Below are 13,718 nucleotides of genomic sequence, written 5' to 3' on the forward strand. Positions count from 1 at the left end.
AGTGAATGAGCGCGAAGGGTCGGTGTGTATGAGCGCGAAGGGTCGGAGTGTATGAGTGTGAAGGGTCGGAGTGGATGAGTGTGAAGGGTCGGAGTGGATGAGTGTGAAGGGTCGGAGTGGATGAGTGTGAAGGGTCGGAGTGAATGAGCGCGAAGGGTCGGAGTGACTGAGCGCGAAGGGTCGGAGTGAATGAGCGCGAAGGGTCGGAGTGTATGAGTGTGAAGGGTCGGAGTGTATGAGTGTGAAGGGTCGGAGTGGATGAGTGTGAAGGGTCGGAGTGAATGAGCGCGAAGGGTCGGAGTGGATGAGTGTGAAGGGTCGGAGTGGATGAGTGTGAAGGGTCGGAGTGGATGAGCACGAAGGGTCGGAGTGGATGAGTGTGAAGGGTCGGAGTGGATGAGCGTGAAGGGTCGGAGTGGATGAGCACGAACGGTCGGAGTGAATGAGCGTGAACGGTCGGAGTGGATGAGTGTGAAGGGTCGGAGTGGATGAGCACGAAGGGTCGGAGTGGATGAGTGTGAAGGGTCGGAGTGGATGAGTGTGAAGGGTCGGAGTGGATGAGTGTGAAGGGTCGGAGTGATTGAGCGTGAAGGGTCGGAGTGAATGTGCGCAAAGGGTCAGAGGGAGCGCAATGGGTCGGAGTGGATGAGTGTGAAGGGTCGGAGTGTATGAGTGTGAAGGGTCGGAGTGAGGGTGAAGGGTCAGGGTAAGTGTGAGGGGTCGGAGTGGATGAGCGCGAAGGGTCGGAGTGTATGAGCGCGAAGGGTCGGAGTGTATGAGCGCGAAGGGTCGGAGTGAATGTGCGCGAAGGGTCGGAGTGAATGAGCGCGAAGGGTCGGAGTGAATGAGCGCGAAGGGTCGGAGTGTATGAGCGCGAAGGGTCGGAGTGTATGAGCGCGAAGGGTCGGAGTGGATGAGCGCGAAGGGTCGGAGTGGATGAGTGTGAAGGGTCGGAGTGGATGAGTGTGAAGGGTCGGAGTGGATGACTGTGAAGGTTCGGAGTAAATGAGTGTGAAGGGTCAGGGTGAGTGTGAAGGGTCAGGGTGAGTGTGAGCGGTCGGAGTGGATGAGTGTGAAGGGTCAGAGAGAGTGTGAAAGGTCAGATTGAGTGTGAAGGGTCGGAGTGAGTGTGAAGGGTCGGAGTGAGTGTGATGGATCGGAGTGAGTGTGAAAGGTCGGAGTGAGTGTGAAGGGTCGGAGTGAGTGTGAAGGGTCGGAGTGAGTGTGAAGGGTCGGAGTGAGTGTGAAGGATCGGAGTGAGTGTAAAAGGTCAGAGTGAGTGTGAAGGGTCGGAGTGAGTGTGAGCGAAGGGTAGGAGTGAATGTGCGCGAAGGGTCGGAGTGAACGTGCGTGAAGGGTCTGAGTGAGTGTGCGCGAAGGGTCGGAGTGAACGTGCGCGAAGGGTCGGAGTGAACGTGCGCGAAGGGTCGGAGTGAACGTGCGCGAAGGGTCGGAGTGGATGAGTGTGAAGGGTCGGAGTGGATGAGCGCGAAGGGTCGGAGTGAGTGTGAAAGGTCGGAGGGAGTGTGCGCGAAGGGTAGGAGTGAATGAGCGCGAAGGGTCGGAGTGAGTGTGAAGGGTCGGAGTGAGTGTGAAGGATCGGAGTGAGTGTGAAGGATCGGAGTGAGTGTGCGCGAAGGGTAGGAGTGAATGAGCGCGAAGGGTCGGAGTGAACGTGCGCGAAGGGTCGGAGTGAACGTGCGCGAAGGGTCAGAGTGGATGAGTGTGAAGGGTCGTAGTGGAGGAGCGCGAAGGGTCGGAGTGAATGAGCGCGAAGGGTCGGAGTGAATGTGCGCGAAGGGTCAGAGAGGATGAGCGTGAAGGGTCGGAGTGAATGAGCGCGAAGAGTCGGAGTGAATGAGCGCGAAGGGTCGGAGTGAATGAGGGCGAAGGGTCGGAGTGAATGAGCGCAAAGGGTCGGAGTGAACGTGCGCGAAGGGTCGGAGTGAGTGTGCGCGAAGGGTCGTAGTGGATGAGTGTGAAGGGTCGGAGTGAATGAGCGCAAAGGGTCGGAGTGAATGAGGGCGAAGGGTCGGAGTGAATGAGCGCAAAGGGTCGGAGTGAGTGTGCGCGAAGGGTAGGAGTGAATGTGCGCGAAGGGTAGGAGTGAATGTGCGTGAAGGGTCGGAGTGGATGAGTGTGAAGGGTCGGAGTGGATGAGTGTGAAGGGTCGGAGTGGATGAGTGTGAGGGGTCGGAGTGAATGTGCGCGAAGGGTCGGAGTGAATGAGCGCGAAGGGTCGGAGTGAATGTGCGCGAAGGGTCGGAGTGAATGAGCGCGAAGGGTCGGAGTGAATGAGCGCGAAGGGTCGGAGTGAATGAGCGCGAAGGGTCGGAGTGAATGAGCGCGAAGAGTCGGAGTGAATGTGCGCGAAGGGTCGGAGTGAACGTGCGCGAAGGGTCGGAGTGGACGTGCGCGAAGGGTCGGAGTGGATGAGCGTGAAGGGTCGGAGTGGATGAGTGTGAGGGGTCGGAGTGAATGAGCGCGAAGGGTCGGAGTGAATGAGCGCGAAGGGTCGGAGTGAATGTGCGCGAAGGGTCGGAGTGAATGTGCGCGAAGGGTTGGAGTGAGTGAGCGCGAAGGGTCGGAGTGAATGAGTGTGAAGGGTCAGGGTGAGTGTAAAGGGTTGGAGTGAGAGCGAAGGGTCGGAGTGAGAGCGAAGGGTCGGAGTGAGCGCGAAGGGTCGGAGTGAGCGCGAAGGGTCGGAGTGAGCGCGAAAGGTCGGAGTGAATGAGTGTGAAGGGTCAGGGTGAGTGTGAAGGGTTGGAGTGAGCGCGAAAGGTTGGAGTGAATGAGCGCGAAGGGTTGGAGTGAGCGCGAAGGGTCGGAGTGAGTGTGAAGGGTCGGAGTGAGTGTGAAGGGTCAGGGTGAGTGTGAGGGGTCGGAGTGGATGAGTGTGAAGGGTCGGAGAGAGTGTGAAAGGTCGGACTGAATGAGCGTGAAGGGTCAGAGTGAGTGTGAAAGGTCGGACTGAATGAGTGTGATAGGTTGGGGCGAGTGTGATGGGTCGGAGTGGATGAGTGTGAAGGGTCGGAGTGAGTGTGAAAGGTCGGACTGAATGAGTGTGATGGGTCGGGGCGAGCGTGAGGGGTCGGAGTGAGCGCGAAAGGTCGGAGTGAATGAGTGTGAAGTGTCAGGGTGAGTGTGAAGGGTTGGAGTGAGCACGAAGGGTCGGAGTGAGCGTGAAGGGTCGGAGTCAGCGTGAAGGGTCGGAGTGAGCGCGAAAGGTCGGAGTGAGCGCGAAAGGTCGGAGTGAGCGCGAAAGGTCGGAGTGAGCGCGAAAGGTCGGAGTGAGCGCGAAAGGTCGGAGTGAATGAGCGCGAAGGGTCGGAGTGAATGAGCGCGAAGGGTCGGAGTGAATGACTGTGAAGGGTGAGGGTGAGTGTGAAGGGTTGGAGTGAGCACGAAGGGTCGGAGTGAGCGCGAAGAGTCGGAGTGAGTGTGAAGGGTCAGAGTGAGTGCGAAGGGTGGGAGTGAGTGAGTGTGAAGAGTCGGAGTGAGTGTGAAGGGTCGGGCGAGTGAGTGTGAAGGATCAGAGTGAGTGAGTGTTGAAGGGTCAGAGTGAGTGTGAAGGGTGGGAGTGAGTGAGTGTGAAGGGTTGGAGAGAATGAGCGCGAAGGGTCGGAGAGAATGAGCGCGAAGGGTCGGAGTGAATGAGCGCGAAGGGTCGGAGTGGATGAGCGTGAAGGGTCGGAGTGAATGAGCGCGAAGGGTCGGAGTGGATGAGTGTGAAGGGTCGGAGGGAGCGCGAAGGGTCGGAGTGAATGAGCGCGAAGGGTCGGAGTGAACGTGCGCGAAGGGTCGGAGTGAATGAGCGCGAAGGGTCGGAGTGAATGAGCGCGAAGGGTCGGAGTGAATGAGCGCGAAGGGTCGGAGTGAATGAGCGCGAAGGGTCGGAGTGGATGAGCGCGAAGGGTCGGAGAGAATGAGCGCGAAGGGTCGGAGAGAATGAGCGCGAAGGGTCGGAGTGAATGAGCGCGAAGGGTCGGAGTGAACGTGCGCGAAGGGTCGGAGTGAACGTGCGCGAAGGGTCGGAGAGAACGAGCGCGAAGGGTCGGAGAGAACGAGCGCGAAGGGTCGGAGTGAATGAGCGCGAAGGGTCGGAGTGAATGAGCGCGAAGGGTCGGAGTGAATGAGCGCGAAGGGTCAGAATGAACGTGCGCGAAGGGTCGGAGTGGACGAGCGCGAAGGGTCGGAGTGGACAAGCGCGGAGGGTCGGAGAGAATGAGCGCGAAGGGTCGGAGTGAATGAGCGCGAAGGGTCGGAGTGGATGAGCGTGAAGGGTCGGAGTGGATGAGCGCGAAGGGTCGGAGAGAATGAGCGTGAAGGGTCGGAGGGAGCGCGAAGGGTCGTAGTGAATGAGCGCGAAGGGTCGGAGAGAATGAGCGCGAAGGGTCGGAGTGAATGAGCGCGAAGGGTCGGAGTGAATGAGCGCGAAGGGTCGGAGTGGATGAGCGTGAAGGGTCGGAGTGGATGAGCGCGAAGGGTCGGAGAGAATGAGCGTGAAGGGTCGGAGGGAGCGCGAAGGGTCGTAGTGAATGAGCGCGAAGGGTCGGAGAGAATGAGCGTGAAGGGTCGGAGTGGATGAGCGCGAAGGGTCGGAGTGGATGAGCGCGAAGGGTCGGAGAGAATGAGCGTGAAGGGTCGGAGGGAGCGCGAAGGGTCGTAGTGAATGAGCGCGAAGGGTCGGAGAGAATGAGCGCGAAGGGTCAGAGGGCGCGCAATGGGTCGGAGTGGATGAGTGTGAAGGGTCGGAGGGAGCGCGAAGGGTCGGAGTGAATGAGCGCGAAGGGTCGGAGTGAACGTGCGCGAAGGGTCGGAGTGATGAGCGCGAAGGGTCGGAGTGAATGAGCGCGAAGGGTCGGAGTGAATGAGCGCGAAGGGTCGGAGTGGATGAGCGCGAAGGGTCGGAGAGAATGAGCGCGAAGGGTCGGAGAGAATGAGCGCGAAGGGTCGGAGAGAATGAGCGCGAAGGGTCGGAGAGAATGAGCGCGAAGGGTCGGAGAGAATGAGCGCGAAGGGTCGGAGTGAATGAGCGCGAAGGGTCGGAGTGAACGTGCGCGAAGGGTCGGAGTGAACGTGCGCGAAGGGTCGGAGAGAACGAGCGCGAAGGGTCGGAGAGAACGAGCGCGAAGGGTCGGAGTGAATGAGCGCGAAGGGTCGGAGTGAATGAGCGCGAAGGGTCGGAGTGAATGAGCGCGAAGGGTCAGAATGAACGTGCGCGAAGGGTCGGAGTGGACGAGCGCGAAGGGTCGGAGTGGACAAGCGCGGAGGGTCGGAGAGAATGAGCGCGAAGGGTCGGAGTGAATGAGCGCGAAGGGTCGGAGTGGATGAGCGTGAAGGGTCGGAGTGGATGAGCGCGAAGGGTCGGAGAGAATGAGCGTGAAGGGTCGGAGGGAGCGCGAAGGGTCGTAGTGAATGAGCGCGAAGGGTCGGAGAGAATGAGCGCGAAGGGTCGGAGTGAATGAGCGCGAAGGGTCGGAGTGAATGAGCGCGAAGGGTCGGAGTGGATGAGCGTGAAGGGTCGGAGTGGATGAGCGCGAAGGGTCGGAGAGAATGAGCGTGAAGGGTCGGAGGGAGCGCGAAGGGTCGTAGTGAATGAGCGCGAAGGGTCGGAGAGAATGAGCGTGAAGGGTCGGAGTGGATGAGCGCGAAGGGTCGGAGTGGATGAGCGCGAAGGGTCGGAGAGAATGAGCGTGAAGGGTCGGAGGGAGCGCGAAGGGTCGTAGTGAATGAGCGCGAAGGGTCGGAGAGAATGAGCGCGAAGGGTCAGAGGGCGCGCAATGGGTCGGAGTGGATGAGTGTGAAGGGTCGGAGGGAGCGCGAAGGGTCGGAGTGAATGAGCGCGAAGGGTCGGAGTGAACGTGCGCGAAGGGTCGGAGTGAATGAGCGCGAAGGGTCGGAGTGAATGAGCGCGAAGGGTCGGAGTGAATGAGCGCGAAGGGTCGGAGTGGATGAGCGCGAAGGGTCGGAGAGAATGAGCGCGAAGGGTCGGAGAGAATGAGCGCGAAGGGTCGGAGAGAATGAGCGCGAAGGGTCGGAGTGAATGAGCGCGAAGGGTCGGAGTGAACGTGCGCGAAGGGTCGGAGTGAACGTGCGCGAAGGGTCGGAGAGAACGAGCGCGAAGGGTCGGAGAGAACGAGCGCGAAGGGTCGGAGTGGATGAGCGCGAAGGGTCGGAGTGAATGAGCGCGAAGGGTCGGAGTGAATGAGCGCGAAGGGTCAGAATGAACGTGCGCGAAGGGTCGGAGTGGACGAGCGCGAAGGGTCGGAGTGGACAAGCGCGGAGGGTCGGAGAGAATGAGCGCGAAGGGTCGGAGTGAATGAGCGCGAAGGGTCGGAGTGGATGAGCGTGAAGGGTCGGAGTGGATGAGCGCGAAGGGTCGGAGAGAATGAGCGTGAAGGGTCGGAGGGAGCGCGAAGGGTCGTAGTGAATGAGCGCGAAGGGTCGGAGAGAATGAGCGCGAAGGGTCGGAGTGAATGAGCGCGAAGGGTCGGAGTGAATGAGCGCGAAGGGTCGGAGTGGATGAGCGTGAAGGGTCGGAGTGGATGAGCGCGAAGGGTCGGAGAGAATGAGCGTGAAGGGTCGGAGGGAGCGCGAAGGGTCGTAGTGAATGAGCGCGAAGGGTCGGAGAGAATGAGCGTGAAGGGTCGGAGTGGATGAGCGCGAAGGGTCGGAGTGGATGAGCGCGAAGGGTCGGAGAGAATGAGCGTGAAGGGTCGGAGGGAGCGCGAAGGGTCGTAGTGAATGGGCGCGAAGGGTCGGAGAGAAAGCGCGAAGGGTCAGAGGGCGCGCAATGGGTCGGAGTGGATGAGTGTGAAGGGTCGGAGTTAGTATGAATGGTCAGTGTGAGAGTGAAGGGACGGAGTGAATGAGTGTGAAAGGTTGGAGTGAATGAGTGTGAAGGGTCAGGGTGAGTGTGAAGGGTCAGGGTGAGTGTAAGGGGTCGGAGTGGATGAGTGTGAAGGTCGGAGAGAGTGTGAAAGGTCGGACTGAATGAGTGTGAAGGGTCGGAGTGAGTGTGAAGGGTCGGAGTGGATGAGTGTGAAGGGTCGGAGGGAGCGCGAAGTGTCGGAGTGAATGAGCGCGAAGGGTCGGAGGGAGCGCGAAGGGTCGGAGTGAATGAGCGCGAAGGGTCGGAGTGAATGAGCGCGAAGGGTCAGAGGGCGCGCAATGGGTCGGAGTGGATGAGTGTGAAGGGTCGGAGTGGATGAGTGTGAAGGGTCGGAGAGAGTGTGAAAGGTCGGACTGAATGAGTGTGAAGGATCGGAGTGAGTGTGAAGGGTCGGAGTGGATGAGTGTGAAGGGTCAGGGTGAGTGTGAGGGGTCGGAGTGGATGAGTGTGAAGGGTCGGAGGGAGCGCGAAGGGTCGGAGTGAATGAGCGCGAAGGGTTGGAGGGAGTGCGAAGGGTCGGTGTGAATGAGCGCGAAGGGTCGGAGTGAATGAGCGCGAAGGGTCAGAGGGCGCGCAATGGGTCGGAGTGGATGAGTGTGAAGGGTCGGAGTGGATGACTGTGAAGGGTCGGAGTTAGTATGAATGGTCAGTGTGAGAGTGAAGGGACGGAGTGAATGAGTGTGAAAGGTTGGAGTGAATGGGCGTGAAGGGTCTGGGTGAGTGTGAGGGGTCGGAGTGGATGAGTGTGAAGGGTCAGGGTGAGTGTGAAGGGTCAGGGCAAGCGTGAGGGGTCGGAGTGAGCGCGAAAGGTCGGAGTGAATGAGCGCGAAGTGTCGGAGTGAATGACGCGTAGGGTCGGAGTGAGCGCGAAGGGTCGGAGTGAATGAGTGTGAAGGGTCAGGGTGAGTGTAAAGGGTTGGAGTGAGCGCGAAGGGTCGGAGTAAGCACGAAGGGTCGGAGTGAGCGCGAAAGGTCGGAGTGAATGAGTGTGAAGGGTCAGGGTGAGTGTGAAGGGTCAGGGTGAGTGTGAAGGGTTGGAGTGAGCGCGAAAGGTTGGAGTGAATGAGCGCGAAGGGTTGGAGTGAGCGCGAAGGGTTGGAGTGAGTGTGAAGGGTCAGGGTGAGTGTGAGGGTTCGGAGTGGATGAGTGTGAAGGGTCGGAGAGAGTGTGAAAGGTCGGACTGAATGAGTGTGAAGGGTCGGAGTGAGTGTGAAAGGTCGGACTGAATGAGTGTGATAGGTCGGGGCGAGTGTGATGGGTCGGAGTGGATGAGTGTGAAGGGTCGGAGTGAGTGTGAAAGGTCGGACTGAATGAGTGTGATGGGTCGGGGCGAGCGTGAGGGGTCGGAGTGAGCGCGAAAGGTCGGAGTGAATGAGTGTGAAGTGTCAGGGTGAGTGTGAAGTGTCAGGGTGAGTGTGAAGTGTCAGGGTGAGTGTGAAGGGTCGGAGTGAGCGTGAAGGGTCGGAGTGAGCGCGAAAGGTCGGAGTGAGCGCGAAAGGTCGGAGTGAGCGCGCAAGGTCGGAGTGAATGAGCGCGAAAGGTCGGAGTGAATGAGCGCGAAGGGTCGGAGTGAATGAGCGCGAAGGGTCGGAGTGAATGACTGTGAAGGGTCAGGGTGAGTGTGAAGGGTCGGAGTGAGCACGAAGGGTCGGAGTGAGCGCGAAGAGTCGGAGTGAGTGTGAAGGGTCAGAGTGAGTGTGAAGGGTGGGAGTGAGTGAGTGTGAAGAGTCGGAGTGAGTGTGAAGGGTCGGGCGAGTGAGTGTGAAGGATCAGAGTGAGTGAGTGTTGAAGGGTCAGAGTGAGTGTGAAGGGTGGGAGTGAGTGAGTGTGAAGGGTTGGAGAGAATGAGCGCGAAGGGTCGGAGTGAATGAGCGCGAAGGGTCGGAGTGAATGAGCGCAAAGGGTCGGAGTGAACGTGCGCGAAGGGTCGGAGTGAACGTGCGCGAAGGGTCGGAGAGAATGAGCGCGAAGGGTCGGAGTGAATGAGCGCGAAGGGTCGGAGTGAATGAGCGCGAAGGGTCGGAGAGAATGAGCGCGAAGGGTCGGAGAGAATGAGCGCGAAGGGTCGGAGAGAATGAGCGCGAAGGGTCGGAGTGAATGAGCGCGAAGGGTCGGAGTGAACGTGCGCGAAGGGTCGGAGTGAGCGCGCAAGGTCGGAGTGAATGAGCGCGAAGGGTCGGAGTGAATGAGCGCGAAGGGTCGGAGTGAATGAGCGCGAAGGGTCGGAGTGAATGACTGTGAAGGGTCAGGGTGAGCGTGAAGGGTCGGAGTGAGCACGAAGGGTCGGAGTGAGCGCGAAGAGTCGGAGTGAGTGTGAAGGGTCAGAGTGAGTGTGAAGGGTGGGAGTGAGTGAGTGTGAAGAGTCGGAGTGAGTGTGAAGGGTCGGGCGAGTGAGTGTGAAGGATCAGAGTGAGTGAGTGTTGAAGGGTCAGAGTGAGTGTGAAGGGTGGGAGTGAGTGAGTGTGAAGGGTTGGAGAGAATGAGCGCGAAGGGTCGGAGTGAATGAGCGCGAAGGGTCGGAGTGAATGAGCGCAAAGGGTCGGAGTGAACGTGCGCGAAGGGTCGGAGTGAACGTGCGCGAAGGGTCGGAGAGAATGAGCGCGAAGGGTCGGAGTGAATGAGCGCGAAGGGTCGGAGTGAATGAGCGCGAAGGGTCGGAGTGAATGAGCGCGAAGGGTCGGAGTGAATGAGCGCGAAGGGTCGGAGTGGATGAGCGCGAAGGGTCGGAGAGAATGAGCGCGAAGGGTCGGAGAGAATGAGCGCGAAGGGTCGGAGAGAATGAGCGCGAAGGGTCGGAGTGAATGAGCGCGAAGGGTCGGAGTGAACGTGCGCGAAGGGTCGGAGTGAACGAGCGCGAAGGGTCGGAGAGAACGAGCGCGAAGGGTCGGAGTGAATGAGCGCGAAAGGTCGGAGTGAATGAGCGCGAAGGGTCAGAGTGAACGTGCGCGAAGGGTCGGAGTGGATGAGCGCGAAGGGTCGGAGTGAATGAGCGCGAAGGGTCGGAGTGGATGAGCGCGAAGGGTCGGAGTGGATGAGCGCGAAGGGTCGGAGAGAATGAGCGTGAAGGGTCGGAGGGAGCGCGAAGGGTCAGAGGGCGCGCAATGGGTCGGAGTGGATGACTGTGAAGGGTCGGAGTTAGTATGAATGGTCAGTGTGAGAGTGAAGGGACGGAGTGAATGAGTGTGAAAGGTTGGAGTGAATGAGTGCGAAGGGTCAGGGTGAGTGTGAAGGGTCAGGGTGAGTGTGAGGGGTCGGAGTGGATGAGTGTGAAGGGTCAGGGTGAGTGTGAGGGGTCGGAGTGGATGAGTGTGAAGGGTCGGAGAGAGTGTGCAAGGTCGGACTGAATGAGTGTGAAGGGTCGGAGTGAGTGTGAAGGGTCGGAGTGGATGAGTGTGAAGGGTCAGGGTGAGTGTGAGGGGTCGGAGTGGATGAGTGTGAAGGGTCGGAGGGAGCGCGAAGTGTCGGAGTGAATGAGCGCGAAGGGTCGGAGGGAGCGCGAAGGGTCGGAGTGAATGAGTGTGAAGGGTCGGAGTGATTGAGCGCGAAGGGTCAGAGGGCGCGCAATGGGTCGGAGTGGATGAGTGTGAAGGGTCGGAGTGGATGAGTGTGAAGGGTCGGAGAGAGTGTGAAAGGTTGGACTGAATGAGTGTGAAGGGTCGGAATGAGTGTGAAGGGTCAGGGTGAGTGTAAAGGGTCAGGGTGAGTGTGAGGGGTCGGAGTGGATGAGTGTGAAGGGTCGGAGTGAATGAGCGCGAAGGGTCGGAGGGAGTGCGAAGGGTCGGAGTGAATGAGCGCGAAGGGTCGGAGTGAATGAGCGCGAAGGGTCAGAGGGCGCGCAATGGGTCGGAGTGGATGACTGCGAAGGGTCGGAGTGGATGACTGTGAAGGGTCGGAGTTAGTATGAATGGTCAGTGTGAGAGTGAATGGACGGAGTGAATGAGTGTGAAAGGTTGGAGTGAATGAGTGTGAAGGGTCAGGATGAGTGTGAAGGGTCAGGGTGATTGTGAGGGGTCGGAGTGGATGAGTGTGAAGGGTCAGGGTGAGTGTGAAGGGTCAGGGTGAGTGTGAAGGGTCGGAGTGGATGAGTGTGAAGGGTCGGAGAGAGTGTGAAAGTTCGGACTGAATGAGTGTGAAGGGTCGGAGTGAGTGTGAAGGGTTGGAGTGAGTGAGCGCGAAGGGTCGGAGTGAGTGAGCGCGAAGGGTCGGAGTGAATGAGCGCGAAGGGTCGGAGTGAATGAGCGCGAAGGGTCGGAGTGAGTGTGAAGGGTCGGAGTGGATGAGTGTGAAGGGTCAGCGTGAGTGTGAAGGGTCAGGTTGAGTGTGAGGGGTCGGAGTGGATGAGTGTGAAGGGTCGGAGAGAGTGTGAAAGGTCGGACTGAATGAGTGTGAAGGGTCGGAATGAGTGTGAAAGGTTGGACTGAATGAGTGTGATAGGTCGGGGCGAGCGTGATGGGTTGGAGTGAATGAGTGTGAAGGGTTGGAGTGAGCACGAAGGGTCGGAGTGAGCGCGAAGAGTCGGAGTGAGTGTGAAGGGTCGGGCAAGTGAGTGTGAAGGGTCAGAGTGAGTGTGAAGAGTCGGAGTGAGTGTGAAGGGTCGGGCGAGTGAGTGTGAAGGTTGGAATGAGTGAGTGTTGAAGGGTCAGAGTGAGTGTGAAGGGTGGGAGTGAGTGAGTGTGAAGGGTGGGAGTGAGTGAGTGTGAAGGGTTGGAGTGAGTTTGAAGGTTCGGGGTGAGTGTGAATGGTCAGGGTGAGTGAGTGTGAAGGGTCGGAGTGAGTGAGTGTGAAGGGTCGGAGTGGATGAGTGTGAAGGGTCGAAGTGAGTGTGAAAGGTCGGACTGAATGAGTGTGAAGGGTCAGACTGAGTGAGTGTGAAGGGTCGGACTGGATGAGTGTGAAGGGTCGAAGTGAGTGTGAAAGGTCGGACTGAATGAGTGTGAAGGGTCAGACTGAATGAGTGTGAAAGGTCGGAGTGAGTGTGAAAGGATGGAGTGATGTGAATGGTTGGTGTGAGTGTGAAGGGTCGGAGTGTATGAGTGTGAAGGGTCTGAGTGAGTGTGGAAGGTCGGACTGAATGAGTGTGAAAGGTCGGACTGAATGAGTGTGAAGGGTCAGACTGAGTGAGTGTGAAGGGTCGGACTGGATGAGTGTGAAGGGTCGAAGTGAGTGTGAAAGGTCGGACTGAATGAGTGTGAAGGGTCAGACTGAATGAGTGTGAAAGGTCGGAGTGAGTGTGAAAGGATGGAGTGATGTGAATGGTTGGTGTGAGTGTGAAGGGTCGGAGTGTATGAGTGTGAAGGGTCTGAGTGAGTGTGGAAGGTCGGACTGAATGAGTGTGAAAGGTCGGACTGAATGAGTGTGAAGGGTCGGGGCGCGCGTGAAGGGTTGGAGTGAGTGTGAAAAGTCGGACTGAATGAGTGTGAAAGGTCGGGGCGAGCGTGAAGGGTTGGAGTGAGTGTGAAAGGTCGGACTGAATGAGTGTGAAAGGTCGGACTGAATGAGTGTGAAGGGTCGGGGCGAGCGTGAAGGGTTGGGGTGAGTGTGAAAAGTCGGACTGAATGAGTGTGAAGTGTCGGAGTGGATGAGTCTGTAGGGTCGGAGTGGATGAGTGTGAAGGGTCGGAGTGGATGAGTGTGAAGAGTCGGAGTGAGTGTGAAGGGTCGGTGTGAGTGTTAAGGGTCGGAGTGGATGAGTGTGAAGGGTCGGAGTGAGTGTGAAAGGTCAGAGTGAATGAGTGTAAAAGGTCGGACTGAATGAGTGTGAAGGGTCGGGGCGAGCGTGAAGGGTTGGACTGAGTGTGAAAAGTCGGACTGAATGAGTGTGAAGTGTCGGAGTGGATGAGTCTGTAGGGTCGGAGTGAGTGTGAAGGGTCGGTGTGAGTGTTAAGGGTCGGAGTGGATGAGTGTGAAGGGTCGGAGTGAGTGTGAAAGGTCGGAGTGAATGAGTGTGAAAGGTCGGAGTGAATGAGTGTGAAGGGTCAGGGTGAGTGTAAAGGGTCGGAGCGAGGGCGATGGGTCGGAGCGAGGGCGAAAATTCGGGGTGTGCGCGAATATGCGGAGTGAATGAGCGTGCAGGGTCGGAGTGAACGTGAAGGTTGGAATGAGTGAGTGTGAAAGGTCGGATTGAATGAGCGTGAAGGGTCGGGGCGAGCGAGTGTGAAGGGTCAGAGTGAGTGAGTGGTGAAGGGTCAGAGTGAGTGTGAAGGGTGGGAGTGAGTGAGTGTGAAGGGTCGGAGTGAGTGAGTGTGAAAGGTCCGAGTGAGTGAATGTGAAGAGTCGGAGTGAGTTTGAAGGTTCGGGGTGAGTGTGAAGGGTCGGAGTGAGTGAGTGTGAAGGGTCGGAGTGAGTGAGTGTGAAGGGTCGGAGTGAGTGTGTGAAGGGTTGGAGTGAGTGAGTGTGAAGGTTCGGAGTGAGTGTGAAGGGTTGGAGTGAGTGAGTGTGAAGGTTCGGAGTGAGTGTGAAGGGTTGGAGTGAGTGTGAAAGGTCGGACTGAATGAGTATGACGGGTCGGTGTGTGTGTGAAGCTGTTCTTGCTGTCTGAAGAAGTTCGATCAGTGAGACTCTGTTGAATGTGATTCAGCTCTGCTGCAAATTTCATTTCTTGTTGTGTTGTAGGAAAGAGATTGTCTGATCCTTGGAAGTTTCGATGAACTGTATTGTAAGATGTTGTTTGACCATCCAGGTGTCTGGCTGGATGTTCCATGGTAATACTGGTTAATCCATGGAGTTGGGTGATGTCAGCATGTTGATGGCAAGCACAGCCTGATTTCTGCCTCTTCATGGACCTGTCATTTCTTGCTGCATTTATTCACACTGGCTTTGATTTC

At 58.3% G+C, this 13,718-nt stretch overlaps 1 protein-coding gene across 1 annotated transcript in view; it reads left to right on the plus strand.

The window, feature by feature from the left end:
• LOC137347527 (neutrophil cytosol factor 2-like) overlaps window positions 1-13,718 on the plus strand; it is a 165,672-nt gene that overhangs the window by 66,084 nt on the left and 85,870 nt on the right. The gene's annotated exons all lie outside the window — the stretch shown is intronic.

The sequence above is a fragment of the Heterodontus francisci genome, chromosome 32 (assembly GCF_036365525.1).
Source record: "Heterodontus francisci isolate sHetFra1 chromosome 32, sHetFra1.hap1, whole genome shotgun sequence".
NCBI classification, from domain to species: Eukaryota; Metazoa; Chordata; class Chondrichthyes; order Heterodontiformes; family Heterodontidae; genus Heterodontus; species Heterodontus francisci.